We start from the raw sequence: 17007 nt of genomic DNA, 5'->3' as shown, positions 1-17007 counted from the left end.
TGAATTGATCCCAGGAGAAGTCCACTTGGGAAAAGCAATCCAAACTCTAAACTTAGTCAAAATTTCAGTGGTCTTTGTGCCCAACTGGGTGAATTTTACTCCTGGAAAGGAGCAATAGCAGAAGCTGTGCCTTTGTTGCTGGATTTGCCAGCCTGGCTCTGCCCATCATCCCCTTTTCTTCCTCAGCTGAAGAACTGACAAGGAAAGAAATTCCCTCATCCCTCATCTAACCTGTGCACTCTGGAGAGGGCACCATAAAGGTGTTTTTAGACTGTTTTATTGAAGTCTGATCACCGAGGAAGCACAATCCCTCCACCACACCCCTGCCCACCCCAGGGTGATGCATCCCCTTGGAGAGGCATCGTGTCAGAAGGAAGATGTGACATTCACCAGATAATGGATCTGCCTGGGAAATCAAAAAACTGCACTGACAGGAAAAAAAAAAGAGAGAGATGGAAACCTTATTACAGGGAGAGGGAAAAGAGAGATTATTTGCAACAGGAGTTTTGTTTCCAGAGACCTGCCTGGCTGAGAAAACAACTCCACCAAGTGCTGCTTAATGTACAAAATGATTTGTAGCTGCCATGGAGGGCAAAACAAGCCTTGTTTACCACCATTTATCAGCACTTATGACTTGTAGCGAATTCAGCACTTAAAAAGCAAGTCTGGGAAGTGAACTTCATGGCACACCTGTGTTGGATAAAGCCCTGCCTGGCTATAAATAGACACAGTCCCAATGGAATGGGTGAGTTTAGACTCTTCTTGCTTCACAGAGATATAGGAGCTGGTCCAGCATGTTTGACCAAGAAGCTGGGACCAGCCCTGGCAAAACAAACCTGCTCCAAAGCAAACGTATTCCAGGATTCCCCATTCCACCTACTTTCTCCTCTCCTGTGTCACTGCCATGTCCCCTTTGCCTTCCCTTTTTATTTCCCACGTAGGAAAGAGAGTAATTACATATTTCATCACTCTTCATCTAGATTTGTGACCCTCAGCAAAAGATAAATTCTTCCTCCAGTGTGTTTTTAAATTATTTGGACTTACACAGGTTAGACAGAGGTCTAAATTACATCATCTAACCCTTTAGATAATTTGGGTTCTTTAAGACGCCTTAATGTATTCTGATTTGTTTTTAAACAGTTGGTTCTAACAATAGCCATACTTAACAAAAAAGATTTTATTGGCAGGAATGAGAACTGAAACACATCATGCTGCCAACCTGAAGGGTGAATAGAAACATCTTGAGTAACCCTAATTTAGTGTTGCCACTTGCTTTTTTTCCTTCCTCTTTCCCTTCAAACAAAATGCTACCCTTTGAAAACCTATTAGAGAGATGAAGATGACATCTTCCCATGACACAAACAAATCCAGAACTACATCTCCAGGCTGGAGATCAATGGGAGACCCAGGCAGAGCTGCTCAAAGCAGCCCAGCTGGCCTGGGATCCTCAGCAGGATGGGCCAAACAGGCTTGAGCATCTCCAGAAAATTGTCCCAGCCCAAGGGACGCCTCTGGGCACTGCCCTGCCCTCAGTGTGATGTGGAGATCCACTGTGGGGAGAAATCAGCCTGTGCCATCTCCCCAAGGGCATCAGCACCCTCCTCCTGCAGAAACAGAGATGGGAGGACAAAATAACTGGGATTCAAAATGAATATTTGCCTCATAATTGGTACTCGATTGCTCTGCTCCCTGCAGGGCTCTCCAGCCCCCATCTGGATTCCTTCCTGGCCTCTCCACACAAACAAGTCATTAATGCCTCTGCTTTCCCTGCTTTGACTTGATTTTTAAATAAAGTTTATATGTTTAAAGTATAAACTCCATTCAATCTCACAGGTACAAATCTGGAGGTGCCCGTTAAAGGATTGCAGAATTTCTTACTCAGGAGAAGTTCTGGCAGTGCCTCAGTGCCTGCAGGAAAAAGCTGTGGCCTGCCTGCCCCCTGCCCCAGCTCATCAGACCCTTCCTTTTGTTGATTTTTGACTCCACCTCAAGCAAACCTCAGAGCCTCACTTCTGATATTTCCTATTTTCAGTTTTTCACGTGAGAGTTCTCACAACTCTGCTCACACAGACAAGACACTGATTTTGCAGTCAAACAGAAAGAAGTATAATTTTACATCACAAAAACATGAAGTTTTCATTCTGTTTTTTTGGCTGTGACAGAGGAGCTGTGTCCAGGGCCACACTGACTGCCTTGATCCTGTGTGGGTCACAGAGAACAGCTCCTGTCAGGATGGGCTGTGGTGGGAGGACCTTCTCCAGGTGAATTTTTTTAGTGGTTGGAGCTCTGTCTTAGAGCAGGAGGAGCTGTGGGGAGCCCTGTTCTGCTGGAGGAGTTTTGACCATGAGCATGAGAATCTCCTGTCAAAACCTGAACCTCCTTGTGCAATGTAGGACTGGACAGATACAACTTTAGTGCCCCAGAAGAACTGCTCAGCAAAATATTCCAGTATTTCACTCCCAGCTCCAGAGGCCATTTCCCCTCTATCTTTTTCCAGTTGTAGGATTATTTGGCTTGGTTGTTTCCATTTGAAAGACACAGAAAATCCGTGGATAAAGGGGGGAAAAAGGAACTTTCCAAAGCAGTAATGGCTCCATCCCTTATAAAAACAAAGCACAGCTTCCCATTTCTAACTGCAGCTCTTCCACCGAGGACCACGGTGACTTCACCTCCCAGAATTTTGGAAAACAACCTTTTGGGACCAAATCTTTGCTGGAAGAGCTGCAGTTTGCAGGCAGCCAGGAACACTCCAGCAGAGAAAGGCTGGAAACGGTGGGAAGGAGCCAAATTTGCCCGTGGAGCACCGGGATCCTTGCAGCCCTCGCATCAACAGGTGATGGTTGCACAGCAGCACCACAACACTTTTATTTCCTCATTAATGGCATTTCGGTGCGAGCTGCAGAGCACTCCCAGCCCCTTGAGATGCTAATGGAAATATTTGAATATGTTGTTCTCCTGACAGCACTCTCGGGGAGGGTTTAAAGCTGCCCAGCCGTCTGCCTGCTGCCCATAAATCACTGGCCTTGCCCTAGCGGTCCATTTTTCTTCTCTTTCGTGTCTATTTGCTGTTTGACACAGGAGCCTGTGCTGGAAGTGCTCATTTCATGCCAGACACTGTAATACCCCCGCAGCCTGCCGTGATTGTCAGGTTGATTTCATTAGCACGATAAGATGCATAGGCTCCTTTTTATCTCTTGTATTCTCCTTCTCTCTCTCCCTTTCTCTGTAATTTGGGTCTTTAAAGTCCCTGCTGTCTCCTGATCTACAGATAATTGTTTACTGTAATACTAGCCAGGAAAAGAGCTGATAAACTCCAGATGTAGCGAGGTCTTCGAATTCACTTTCCTTGCTCCATGCCCATGGCTATGGACCTCAGATAATATTTTGCTGCTGTCTGGGGTCCTTTAAACCTGCTAATAAAAAGAGGTTATTTAAGATGGACAATGATTGTATCATGTAAGATCTCATTAAGGTTTCTTTTCTGTTTGGGGGGTTGTTTTGTGGGTTTTTTTTGTTGTTTTTTTTTTTTTTTTTTTTTTTTACAAGCTTCTTATTAGCCCCAGTTCTTGTTGCCTGCCTGTATCTGCTCTGCACTGTACTCTTTGAAGTCTTATCGTGCTTCTTAGTGACAGGAGCCAGGATGCTGTGTGTTAACCCCCATAGAGAAAAGAGATGAGACTTCTTTTCCCTTTTTATAAAAAAAAAAAACTAAGAAAAATACAACCACTCTTTATTGCTGTGCAGCGGTTTGTGGTTCATTTTTAATCTTTGCACAGCAAAATTTAGATTTCAATGGTCAGGGGTTCACAAAGAGCCAAATTACTTCCTCCAGCTTCAACAGCTCATGAAACAATTCCTTTTAGAGGTTTGATAGCAGTTCTCCAGTTGATTTTTTAATGACTCCTCCTGAGTTTTTACATAGCTCTGAACTTCTCCCTTCTCCCAGCACTGGAAGGCAAGGAGCTGTCAAAGAGGCTCCTATCTCCAGCCTCATTGTAAGGCCCAAAAATAGCCCCAAAGGCCCTGCCTACCTTTCCCTGTGAACCCAGTTTACAGCCAGTTCATGAAAAGGTTGCCTATAAATATTTGCTGTGCCCACACAGAGCGTGGTGGTTGTGACATCCCGGCCTGGCACAGGAGATCTTCCCCTGAACTGGTTTGGCACTTCTTTAATTCCTGCGGGGGAATTGGAGACCACCTCGCCCTGCCAGTGGAACCAGTTGGGCTGGCTGCTCCGTGCTGGGCGTGGCAGGACATCCCTGGGTGCTGGGGCAGCCCAAGGTGGAAGTTTTGGAGGGTTCTGGTTTGTGTTCGAGGGCTGTGGGGTGTGAGCCTCAGGAGATGTCCCTTGGACACAGCAGTGTGCAGCCCATACACCCTACAAACACCTCGTGCTCTCTCCCTGGACAAGCTGCCATGAGAGCGTAAGGAAATCTGTGCTTGTGGCACAGGAGAGGATCAAATCCTCAAGAACTATATTAAAAAAATAATCACAAAAAACTCAAATGAAAAAACCCAATGTGATCAGACTCGCCCTCTAGTCAGAACCTGGGCTCTTCTGACCTGAAAGTTCTGTCTTAATTTTGAAAACATCAAAACTGGATTTGGAGCTGCCCGTTCCCAGTTCCTGGGAGAAGGCTGGAAACCTGAAGTTGGATATAAAATTTACGAAGGTGTGTTAGTAGAATTTATTTACCCATTTACACCCATCAGACCAAATTCCTTGTGTCTGACTCCCTCTGTAGCCCGAGATTTTGGGAAGCTCCAATATCCGAGGCCAGAGAAGGAGGCAGAGCATCCTCCAGAGGATGCCCCTTGCTCCTCTGCCCCAGAGGGAGCGAGATCAGCATCCAGCTGCCCTGCCCTGACAGGGCAGAGCCATGGAAGGGGGATTTTTCAGGAACAAGGAAGGAGCATTAATCTGCAGATCTAATCTGGGAGGTGCCGACTCTTATTTCTCCCTGCTCTTCATGTTTTGGATTCCCCCAAACTCCTCCTTGTTGCAGGCAGCATTATCAGACTCCACATCCCCATTACATTCCCGGAATTCTTACACAAATATTTTGTTTTCACTTGGTCACAAAGGTGATCAGACTTCATTATCTGAATGAAGCTTTTACTTTCTCTGGAAAACACCTTTTCCTCGCTTTTTCCGGGGGCTCTTGAATTTCTCTTCAGTCTTTCTCAAGGCAAGGAAATCCTGCTGGGGTGGAGGTCCTACCTGGATACTTCCAAGAGGAAAGACCTTTCCTCAAAAATCCAGATTTTGTTGTCACCATGGACATCAGCAGAGCTTTTCAAGACCCACCTTCCCTACCCCATTATCACTGAACCCCGCGGATTAGCCATCAAATTAAAAAGAAATGGATTGGTGTAACTCTTCCCTCATAACAATGCTGTTTCATTGCCTTGTAATCCACTTTTAATTGGCATTTGCTTCCTGGCAACTGCGTGTAAACAAGGAGATGGTCAAAGGCAGCAGGGGGAGGGCAGGGAAAAGGCAGGAGTGAGTCCCCCCTCAGCCCAGCTTCCCCTCTATAAAATTCCACAGTCTGGGTCGCTTCCACCATCATTTTGGAAAACACCTTTCCTTTCCCTCCTCTTCCCCAGGTTTAAAAAGGGTCTGTTCTCCTTCCCTCTCCGTGTAAACATCACTTATCTTGTTCTATAGGCAGCATGACTAGCAAGAGCAAGTACTCACAAAGTGCAAATTAGCCGGTGACAATAAATTGTCAGATTGCCTCTGAGGCAGAAACAAATGAATAGCTCCGTTTATTAATCACATGGCACCTTCACCTTTGATGTCTTGATGTTCCAGTTTTGGTGCTCCATTAAGCAACCCCGAGTGACTGCTGCAGCAGCTTCCACTAAACCAGAAATTTTGTTGGCAGCACATTTCAGGACTTCAAAGGCGGTAAATTACCTCGAGATTGTTTCATTAAAGAGCCCTTCCCAGTGTGAACAGCAATAACAGGAGAATCGAGATCAAAGAGCATCCATCTTTCTAGATTTGTTACATAGAAAATTACATGCTGAGGGTGTCTTTTTCACAAATCATGTCGCCTCCCATTTCAGCAAGAATGGTTCTAATTAGAGCAGAAGCCTCCCTGGCTGTGCAGAGAGTTATGATTGTCATTAATACACCACTGCAAGCTTTTTCCTCTCTGCACTCCCCAGACCCCATCCTCTGTTGGTGAGGTGCCTCTGGAACCTAATTAGAAACAATTATGCTGATTAACTGATTGCAGGCAGTTCTTTACACATTCTTGGGAAGAGCTTTTCCTGGGATGTATATTTGTTTATTTGAAATGTTCTTTCATTTCCCTTCCCTCTCCACCCCCACGGCTGCCTGGCTTCGCACAGTGCTGGGCTTTGCTTTCTTCTGTGCAGCCAGCAGGGATGCAGTCCCTGCTGGAGCTGGGACATCTCCTGTTTGGTGGGATGGACCAGGCACTAGGCAGAAAGGACCAGGATCTATAACCCTGGTGCCTGGTTTGGTTTAATTTCCAGACACTCAAAGTTTGCTTCAGCCTCCAAGTCATGGGAAGGTTCTGTACCAGTAAAACCCCAGCAGTTCCAGCTGTAAAGGATAAAAAAAACAGAGACATCACCTGTGGATCTGGTAGCTCCTCAGAGCACGTGTGGAGAAGCAGAGGATGGAGGAGCCAGAGGCACAATCCCATGCTGGAAGTGCCTCTTCCCTTCTCCCTGGCTGGGCACCACTCCACAGCCAGGACAATCCTTGTGCATCCTGAATCATCACCTCACCAGAAATCCCTTTATCAGCAGCCTGAGGAACTTGTCCTCCCATCTCCGCTTCCTTTTCTGTGTCTTCTCCAACACCAAGGCGTGGCAGGGGCTCCCTGATTCCACAGAAATAACTCCAGCACATGGAAAATCCAACCCCTCCTTATCATGGCAACCCAGGCTGCTCCAGAGGAAAGCAGGAGAAACCAAGGAATTGAGGCATTCCCAGAGAAATCTCTCACAAAAAGGTTATTCCACAGAAATGTTCATCCCCCCCAGACATTTGGAAGCTGATGACTGCACCCAGACACAGCATTTTACATCTGCCCACTCTTTGATTTTATTCCCAGGATTTCCTTATTAAATCTGATGTTCTTGCCACTTAAGACACCTATCACGACACAGGGCTGGGAAAAAAACCTTAAAATGACCCAAGAGGAGTTCTCCTGGAAAGGGTTTCTCTTTTAATGGTGTTGCACTCATGTACTGCCTGGTTTTTACCATGAGAAGTGGAGACATCAGGTTGGTCAGAGTGTTTCAGGAAATTTCTACCTCTCTCACTAATGTCTTCTTTCAGTAAACAACTAAGAAACATAGGAAATTCATATTAGTTCTAGGAAAAAAACCCCAAAAATCCAAGGGAAATGCATCCATTTTCCTACAGATTAAGTTTCTAGAAAGTGAAAGATGGTTTCAAAATGCAGAGTTTGAGAGATGTGGTCATGTCATTTCACTCTTGTGTTTTATGAGACCTTATTGTCAAAGAGCACAGGGGAAGCACAACACGAGGAGCAGAGAGCCGTGGGAAAAAGAGCCATGAAGATTTTGGTGTGAAATCTGGTGGAATCTCTGTCTCCAGCCCTGCTGCACTCTGAACCCAATCTGCTGGATACTGTTCCTCAGAGGAAGGATTGAGAAGAAAAAGCAGCATGCAATGATTTGTTGGGCTCTGGTGAAGACACACCACGCCTAATTTCATTGTAAAAGGAACCTACCCTGCCATTGATCAAAATATCTTTGTCAGTGCTGGCACTGAGCCAGAACTGTCCTGGTATTTCCAGAAGGATTCGTGTTGCTTTCTGTGATATGAGGTCAGAATAAATTAAGCAGGGCCTCTGACAGCTGATTTTCCATGATAATCTTTATGTTAGGATTGACCTGTTTATTCAACCCAGTCAATCTCTCATCAAAATGACAGCTCGAGAGCACCATAGATCATTATCCCCAAGGATGCATAAAGATCCTGTCACTTGAGACAATAAAAGCTTATTAGTACAAAATTAGACAACAAGGCTGATGGAGAAGAAAGCCAAAAAAGATCAGACTCTCTACCTCTGCCACATCTCAGAACATGTTGAAACCCAAACTGCAGATGTTTTGTGCTGTAAAAGGCTTTTTTATTGCTCTGCAGATTTGGGATATGGAACTATCCTGACGATGGGATGGGGTTTTTGTCCTCGTAGGGCTCTGTGCTGGGTGGATGGGCACTGGCTCCACCTGAAGATGATAAAATTGCACTCTAATAAATCATTTCTGTATAGAGGCAACAGAAAAGGCTCAGAGCTGATGCCTGGGAGATGGAGCAGTGGGACAAGGCTGCAAGGCAGAGCATGATCTCTGTGTGTAGGGTTAGAACAGCTGGCAGCTGCTGTCCTGTGGTTGGGGAAGTATTTCGGCACAGCTGTCGGTAGTAAAGTCTGAAGAGTGCTTGTCTGAACAGCTCCTGTAGAGACTGATTTTTGTTTATCACTCCTCTGAGTACAAATTTACACATGAAACTCAAAGGAAAAAGGGTAGTCTTTCTAATTGTGGTTGAATAGACATACTGCTAATAAGTGCACAATATAACTGTAAACAGATCACAAATCTGGAAACATATTCATTTATGTTACCTTTGTTCTCCTTCCAGGAAATACAAGGATTTGATAAGTTGACATTGATTTAATAGTCTGAAAACTGGAATCAATCTTTCTTTTCAGTCTTTTATTTTCCCTCCTGTTGCAAATTACAAACACATTTCTGCTTCCTGAAAGCCGTGCATGTATTTCTTGAAGACCTCTCCCCCTCCTGCCCCCTCTCCTGCCTAAGCAAGAAATATCTTGTTAATTGAGGCTGGGATTCAATGTTTAGAGAAGGAAAGGAACGCAAAGCACTTCAGGAAATTCAGCTTCACTCTGAGTTCATTCTGCAGTGGCTATTACTGGTGTGATGATGATGGTGATGATGATGATGATGATGAGATGTTGTTTGAGAGCTGAGAGAGACAGTGATTGGTTTTGATAACCTGAAATTAACAGCTGGATTTGTAGCTTGTAAATATTGCTGGTGCTGGATTCTCGCGTTGCCAGCATAATCCCCTCTTCCTGTGCAGACCCCGTTCATGAATCCCAAACCAGTGACATTATCCCCAGGGTGTAAGACAGGAGCCTCTCCTGGAGTGCACACTGCCTGTGCTGAGGACTCAATAAAGTGACATTCCCAGACTTTCTATGTGCATTTCAATTGTACATGAGTGTGACAGTTACATTTACACCCCCGACCCACTGCTCCCTCATAAAACTGCGGGCTCCTACTTTGCCCAGGCTTTCTCCTGCTGTGTTTCTCCTTCACTTCCCCCTCTGTGGCAAGGAAAGAGCTCTTCTTTGGGGCTTTGGGATGTGGCACAGACACCCAGTGCCAGCCTGGTGCCATTTGCCCGGAATGCAGGGGTGGGATCACCCTTTTTTGGGGTGTTATCACCCTTTTTTGGGGTGTTCTCCATCAGCACTGAGTCAGAGTGCAGAGTGACATCCCTGACCCTCTGATGGCCTGGAAAAGTCAAGGATCCCTCAGGCTCCTTCATCCCAGCCTTGTGGGAATGGCTCTGCTGGGCTGCAGGCAGAAAAGGGCATGGAAAGATGAGAACACCTCACACACAGCTCCACCAGCCCCTTTGGAGCTCCTTTTCTGTTTACCAGCAACTCTTCCTGGAGCACAGGAATTGTCAGAGAAGGAGAAATATCCTCTCTTCACAGGATGATTCAGGGCAGGGGGACTGGATCCAGGTGATCTCTAAGGTCCCTTCCAACCCAGACTGTTCTATGATTAGATTATTTCATGTTTCCATGATAATGCAGATTTGTATTTCATTCTGTTGAAGAATATATTTAAATTCTGCTTCAGTTTTGGTGGCCACACTGAAATGAGAGTGCTAAACCAGACAGTGATGGAGCTGTCCTGGGGCTGGGCTCCCGAAATGATGGAGGGAAATCCATGGTAGGGACTTTTGGAAGCATTTAGGCCAACATTTACAGCTTTATTCAGTAAAGTGCAAGTATGATTTGAATAAATAGTTCCATGGGTTTTGGACCATTGTGGGTCTCAAAGACTTGTTTTCCACATGGTCAAAGCAGATTCGTGGAAGCTTTTCCTGGATAGGCAGTAAGGAGTGAAATCTTCCATGCTCCCTCTGTCCTCAAAGAGTTGGTCCTGCTTTCTAAATAGGCAACATGTTATTAATATTTTGCCTCGTTATCTATGGCTGTTCATACACAAATTAACTTGGCACAATCCCCACCAGGAAATGATGTAACAGAAGGGTATTTTTATAGGAGATGGAGGAACCCACAAGTCTGATACACTCAGTGGACCTGCAAATTAGCATGACAATAAATTTATCATCTGTGGAGGTAAACAGAAACCAAAGCCCACAGAGACATTTCTGTGTGGTGAGACCGGTTTGCCAAAACAAAGTTGGTCACATTCTTGGAGAATCTGAATACTGAAAGAGGTCTAGGACACAGTGAGGGGAATTTCCAGACAAGATAAATACAGACAGAAATATGAGAGTGAAGAATAGGGCTACTGTAGGAATTCTTGCCCTCAAAAATGGAGCGGGTTGGGGGAGGCACACCCAGTTGGGATTCTGGTTTTCACAGGCTCTTTGCTTGTCAGACTTAATATCAAGTAAAATAACCTAATTTGACTTGGCAAAGGCACAGAGTGTAGAGCCTTGATAGCTGTGACAGAGGCTTTTGAAGCTTCTTATAAACAGAGTTTCCCTTGCTTTGGAAGAGATGGTTGAATAATAAACAACTTTCCAAATCCTGATTCCAACTACTGAAAAGCACAAATTTAAGGAGGAGTTCATAAGGAGCTCGTTGGCCAAGGAGATCCCTCTGCACAGCCCATCTGCCAAAAAGGGCCTTAGCAGAGTGCTCAGACTTAGGCCTGGGTTAGGGAATGTCCCATTTTTGGGCTTTCTGGCACTTTGTTTCTGATCCATGATCTCATGGAAGCGTGTTACAAGACCAAATATTTGTTTTTGCTCTCCTGGATCTTGTTCTTAATCTCTCTTGTGGGTTGGTGTGAAATCTGAATGTGAAAGGGTGAAAGGAGAAAGTATTTACCCATTTATTAAAATTATTATTACTACTACTACTACTACTATAAGGAAACAAGCAGAAATAGGTTGCAGAAAGGATGGCAAGTTCAAATTGGAAGAAAACTTAGATCCAAGGCAGAAAGTATGAATATGTTTGAGATGCAGCATGGGATCCTTGGAAATGGAGCAGATTTAGCTATTGGTAAAAAAAAAAAACATTAACTGGAGGGTGGTGATGGGGAAAACTCTCCACAAGAGCCGGATTCTGTCTTCTTCCATGTTGTCCCTGTTTTTTCCCTGGGTCAGATTCAGCACTGAATACAGAGGTACTGTTCTCACTGGAATTCATTTTCCAGTGAAAATTACTTTTGAATTTTCATTTATTGGGCATCAGAGCAAAATAGGAGTGGCACAAAAACAATGATGTAAACAAATGGTTCAAGAAAATCCCCCTCACCCCCAAAAGCTGTTTTTTCCCTCATATATCTTCTGAAAAGTGGCACATCTCCACTCCTCCCAACTAGGAATAAATCATCCCCTTCTTGTTTCTTTCCAGAGTGCTGTCTCCTGTCATTACTCTGGGCTTATTTTTCTCTTCTTCTGCCAGTCTGTAAATGGAATTTTGCTCAAAATAAGAGAGAGCTCCGAGTCCCCTTTTGAATCCCAACATCCAACTCCTTGCTTTGCACACTTTAATTCGCTCGATTCCTGCAGCTTCTCTCCTATTGATAATTGATAGACTGTTCCTTCCTCCCCAATTTCCTTTATTAGCCCCACCAGGAAGTTTATTGGTGTTCCTTGCGTGTAACTCAAGCCGACGGGCCAGTGCCACGCTTGTTTCCAGCCCTATGTAAATTAATCCTGCCCAGAAGTCTGAAGGCAAAGATCAGGGAGCCCTAAAGCAGGGCTGAGATCTGGTTACACGCCAGAGGCCTCCTGGCAGATGCAATGACAGGAATTTGGGGCTGCAGCACTTCCGCTGCCTCCTAATGACCTGGGGAGGCTCCTGCAATACCAACAGCTCCTCACCCGCCAGCCAGGCCTGCAGCTCGCAGTTTATTCTTATTTTAGTCTTCATTTTTTATCCTTTTCAGCGTCTTCTGGTTGCTCTGCAAGCATAAAAGGATGCTGGGGTTATAAACTGCCCACGGATGCTGCTGCTGGTGGCAGAAGTGTCTTTTTGCCAGAGTGGAAGCACAAATTGTGATCCCCTAAATCTGGTGTGTGTGTGTGTGTGTGTGTGGACAGCTTCAGCTGATTTACTTTTATGAACAGAACTCAGGAGGACTCCTGGGCTGGCACAGCTGGATTGGAGAGCTTTCCCTTGATCACCGAATCCAAACATTTTTCTCTTGACATTCCTGCTTTGCTGGAGCCAAGATGCTGATAAATGTGTGTGCCTTTGTACAGATAATAAATGTCCACAAAATTTTGTGATCATTTATCCGCTGTCCCCGGTCCTCAGCTGATAGCTATGTGAATGGAAATACTGATTGAGGAATACTACAGGGAATTTAAAGCCAGGCTGTCAAAAGCAGCGTTATGAGAGGTTCCCCACTCCAAATGTGGGCGTGTGGAAGTCTGTCAGGTGTGACAATTAAATGCTAACATGGTGTAACACCATAATATGGGCACAGAGTGTCTCATTCCAGTGGCAATCCTAATTATAACACTACTTAGGACAGGAAATTGCCTCTTGGACTGCTCTGCCTGAAAACCTTAACAGAAAACTCTGCCTCTATTTGCTTACACAGTGAAATAAATGCACTGACCCCAAACAGCAAACCTTGAGCTCCCCTTCTTTCCTTCAAACCTCCAAAACCCCTCCAAACCTGCACATGGCAAAGGGAAATTCTGATTTATTGGCAGCATGAGAGTGAGGCAAGAGAGGTTACAAAAGCCATACGATAAAATGACGGCTCAATCAAGTGGCCACAACAGGCTCAAAAGCTGGCTGGAAGGGCTGTGCTCCAGAGGCAGCAGGAAAAGAGATTCCCTGGGAATAACCAAGTTTGGGAGCTGGAAGGGAGCTGCTCTACCTGGGTTTGCCAGTGTGGTTTTAAACTTGGAGCTCCCTGCCCTCTCTGGATTCTCAGGCAGCTTCCAGAAAAAAAAGAACCCAGATATTTATGAATTAAAATGCTTTCAATTCCATCTCTCCCAAGAGGGAGATAAATATCATTTTGATGTTCTTCCATGCTAAAGAAAAAAAACAATTTGTGCCTTTTATTTTGTTCCCAGAGAATGGACTGAAAAAGACTTGTTTTCATGTCTAATGTAACACATTATTTACCCTTCAAATTGTGCAGTTTTCTAGGTAGTGAAACATCTGGAGGCCTCCAGCTTGGACTTGGGGCAATGGGATGCACTTTTCTGGACTCTTTCTTAATTCCTTCCCCTCCACCAGAGAAAAATCCTGATAACCACCAAAACCTCAGCTGCATAGTAACAAATCGAGGCACCAGCTCAGGAAAATCTTAAACCATGTATTAAACCTGTTTAATCGTGGCCAAAAAGAGCAGGCAAAGCACACAAAGAGAATAATCATGGACTTGTGAGATTCTCTGCTTTGGTGTCTCAGCTGTGAGTGTGCTCCTGGCACTGTGCTGACCTTCAGCACCCACAGAAATGCAGTTTGATTTATCAGAGATGCTGTACGAGGCTCTGCTGGGACTGGGAGTTCTTCTTCAAAAAATGCAGAGCTGGGGCAGCAGCTGGGCTCTGCTGCAGGAGGGGAGAGCCTGGCTGTGCCTCTGACAGCTTTATGCCCAAAAGCATCCCAGCCAAAAAGAACCAACTTTTAAACACTCTTTAAAACCACTGTTCGAATAGGGCTGGGGACACCATATCCTTGTTCTGTGGCACCACTCTCAGGGTTTCATTGTCCTTTCCTACCACTCTGGTTCTTAAACCCTCTAGCAGCCATTTACTGACATTTGATTGTAATTTAAGCACTCCAGTCTACTCAAACACTTTGTAGTAGGGAGAAAAGCTACTGGCACTTGTCTAGGACATCAAACCTTGAGGTTTGCTTTCGTTTTACAGCTCTGCTGGCACTTCTTTCTGTTGATCTGATTGTGCCAAAGGTTAACAGTGCCCAGTAATGAACCATATCCATTTAATTGGGCAGATTAGCCCCGGGGAAAACTCTCACTTGTGGTGCCACAGGAGCAGGATCATCCTCCAGTGTGGCCACGCCAGGCTTTGTCCTTTGCAGAGGTGATGGAAGCTGAGGAATCTGGGGCACTTTGAAACTCTGCCACAGACAAACTTCCACTCACCCAAAACCAGTCAAAAAAATCAAGCGTTAAAGAATCTCATCAATACGTGCAGAAGGCTTAAAAGAAATGTTGTATTTTATTTGCTTTCAGTGTTGTCAGAGCATATCTTGTTTAGAGCACTCAGAATTTCACTCCCAGCTCAGAACCTCCAGGACAGATCATCCTGTTGGTGCTACGAGCACAGCTGAGGTGCTGAAAAGGGACGGGAGAGAATGATTTTCCTGTTGTTTCTTAGGGCAGTTTTATGCCTCTGTGACCTCTTTGAGAAAGAGATGGGAGTTTAAGGACATGGTTACACAGGAATGGCTGTGTGTAAATCCCATTTCTAGTGGTAAGAGATGAAATGAAACACCCTTGCCAGGGATAGAGCAGTCTGGATATGCACATTCTGTCTTATGCCTAATTACATTTTTTATGTACACAACTATTTCTCTTTAATCATCTCTGTCTCCTCCTTGCCTCTGCTCTCAATTGTCACAGTTCTGTTTCTTTAGCCTGCATCAGCCCTGCTAAATATGAGCCACGGCTTTGTTTATGGATATATTTTACTAATTCTTATTTATTAAAATAATTGCCTTAATTAATCCTAATTGTCCATTGTTAATCACTCAGTAATACGCTTCCATTTGCTTGTACATATATTTTGGTATTAGTCATTAGAAAAGCAAGACATAAAGCAAATGGTGTAATTACTCACAGAGCACTGGGAGCTCAACCAATAAAAATCAAAGGGGAGAAAATAAAATGCTTTCAACATTCCTATATAGTAACTGGGACATCCTGTGTCACAAATGACTTTATGAGCTGTCTGGAGGTGGGATTCCCTCCTAGAGCCTCAGGAGGCTGAGAAATGAAATGAGAAACCCTCTTAGAGCTGGGATGACGTGTCCAAATTTCCCTCTTGTTGTTTGCCAGCAAGAGCAGGACAGAAGGTGAAATACCCCACTGAACTGTGACAGACTCCCCAGGGAGAAGCAAAACGGGAATAAAAACAGCAAGAAACCTCAGAGCTTTCTATTTTCCATTTTTTGAATGGGAAAAGTAAAATCCCAAGCAGTTCCTATTCTCAGGCAAAAGCTCAGCCAGGTTTTCATGGGGGTGGCGACCCAAAATCACGACATGTCTGGTTCTGTTTGCACTGAGAGCCAGCCAGGGTCGGGACAGGAGCGTGGGGGCGAGGGAGGAGAGAGCCTTGGGAAGAGGGAATCCTGCTGGGAGCAGGGCAGAGCCATTGGGTTTGTGTCTCCTGCACCCCTGGCCTTCCCCTGCAGCCAAATATCAAAGTACAGGCAGCTGGGAGGGAGCAGTGGAGGCTCTGCACAGCCACAGGGAGGAGAAATGTGGCCCCAGGGCAGTCCTGGGTTGGCAAAGAGACTCTGCCAGCACAACCAGGAACTCCTGGGGCTGTCAGGACGTGGTGGTGCCTCCTCCCTGCCAGGGCCTGGCTCCTGGGGGAGAGCTCTTGCTGTTCCCATCAGCTCAAAAGGAACTTTTACATCCTTCAGAACTGGTCTCTGCTCCACTAAATAACTCTGATGCACAGATCAAAATACAGAATGAACTCCCCAAGTGCTTGTTCTACTTCCCCAGCCCAAAGTGACAGAGGAACGTGGCCTTCAGAGCATTAAGGATGCCCTAAACAGTGCAAGGCTGATCCAGGCCTCTGAATATTGCAGGGCACCCTTTGAGCATCACAGGACACACCCGAAAAGGGCTCTGAGCATCTCAGGACCCCTCCTGAGCATTGCAGAACATCTTTTGAACAGGGCTTTGAGCATAAAGGGTGCCCTGAGCAGTGCAGGATACCCTGGTCCAGGGCTCTGAGCACCACAAAAAGGGTTCTGAGCAATAAAGGATGCCCTGAGAATTTCAGGACTCTGGTCCAGGGCTCTGAGCATTGAGCTCAAAGTTTCAGTGAAGCCTTGCTCTGCTCTCAGCTGAGAGCCTGATCTGTGTTTATCTGGAACATTCTGATCTCTCTATTGCTTTGGGATATTATAATTGTCCTTAGTTAAATGAGATTCATGAATGATTTATTCAACAGTTGCAGTTCCCACAGTTCCAGAGCTTGTTGACTTCATATTCTCTGGGTAAATTATTTGTGGCTTAAGCTGCTGGCAAAGTCCCAGCAGTTTTAAGGAAGTTATATTTTGTCCTGAGTAAGTGGATTTTCCTCTCTGGCTGGCAAGGTTTAAACATCTGTTGATGCAGGGACAATCTCTTTTCTATAAGGAAATGATCCATTTCTCAACTCCAAACATGGATCTTCTGTGGCCAGGGAAGACCCTCTGCAAGAAATAGGAGCATTTTCTCCACACATCTCTACTTATTTTTGTCTTTGAGCCCATCAAGACTTCCAACAAAAAATGTTTCATGACAATTTTTAGTGGCTCCTGTGACCTGGGAATCTGATTTGAACAAATCCATTTCTGTGGAGTCACACCACACGAAGGATTTCAGTGCTGTGTCTTCTCCTTCCCTTTTGGCCGTGGTTTTCCATGTCCTGAGAGACTCACGTTGCCTGTCCCAGTCAGGGAGGGCACAGCTGGTTTGGCAGTGAAATCCTGATGTCCCCTTGTTTGGGCACTGGTGGCAGAAAAGTCCCTGCAGGTGAAG

This window comes from Lonchura striata, chromosome 15 (assembly GCF_046129695.1).
Source record: "Lonchura striata isolate bLonStr1 chromosome 15, bLonStr1.mat, whole genome shotgun sequence".
Taxonomy (NCBI): Eukaryota; Metazoa; Chordata; class Aves; order Passeriformes; family Estrildidae; genus Lonchura; species Lonchura striata.
Note: the sequence above shows the minus strand (reverse complement) of the source record.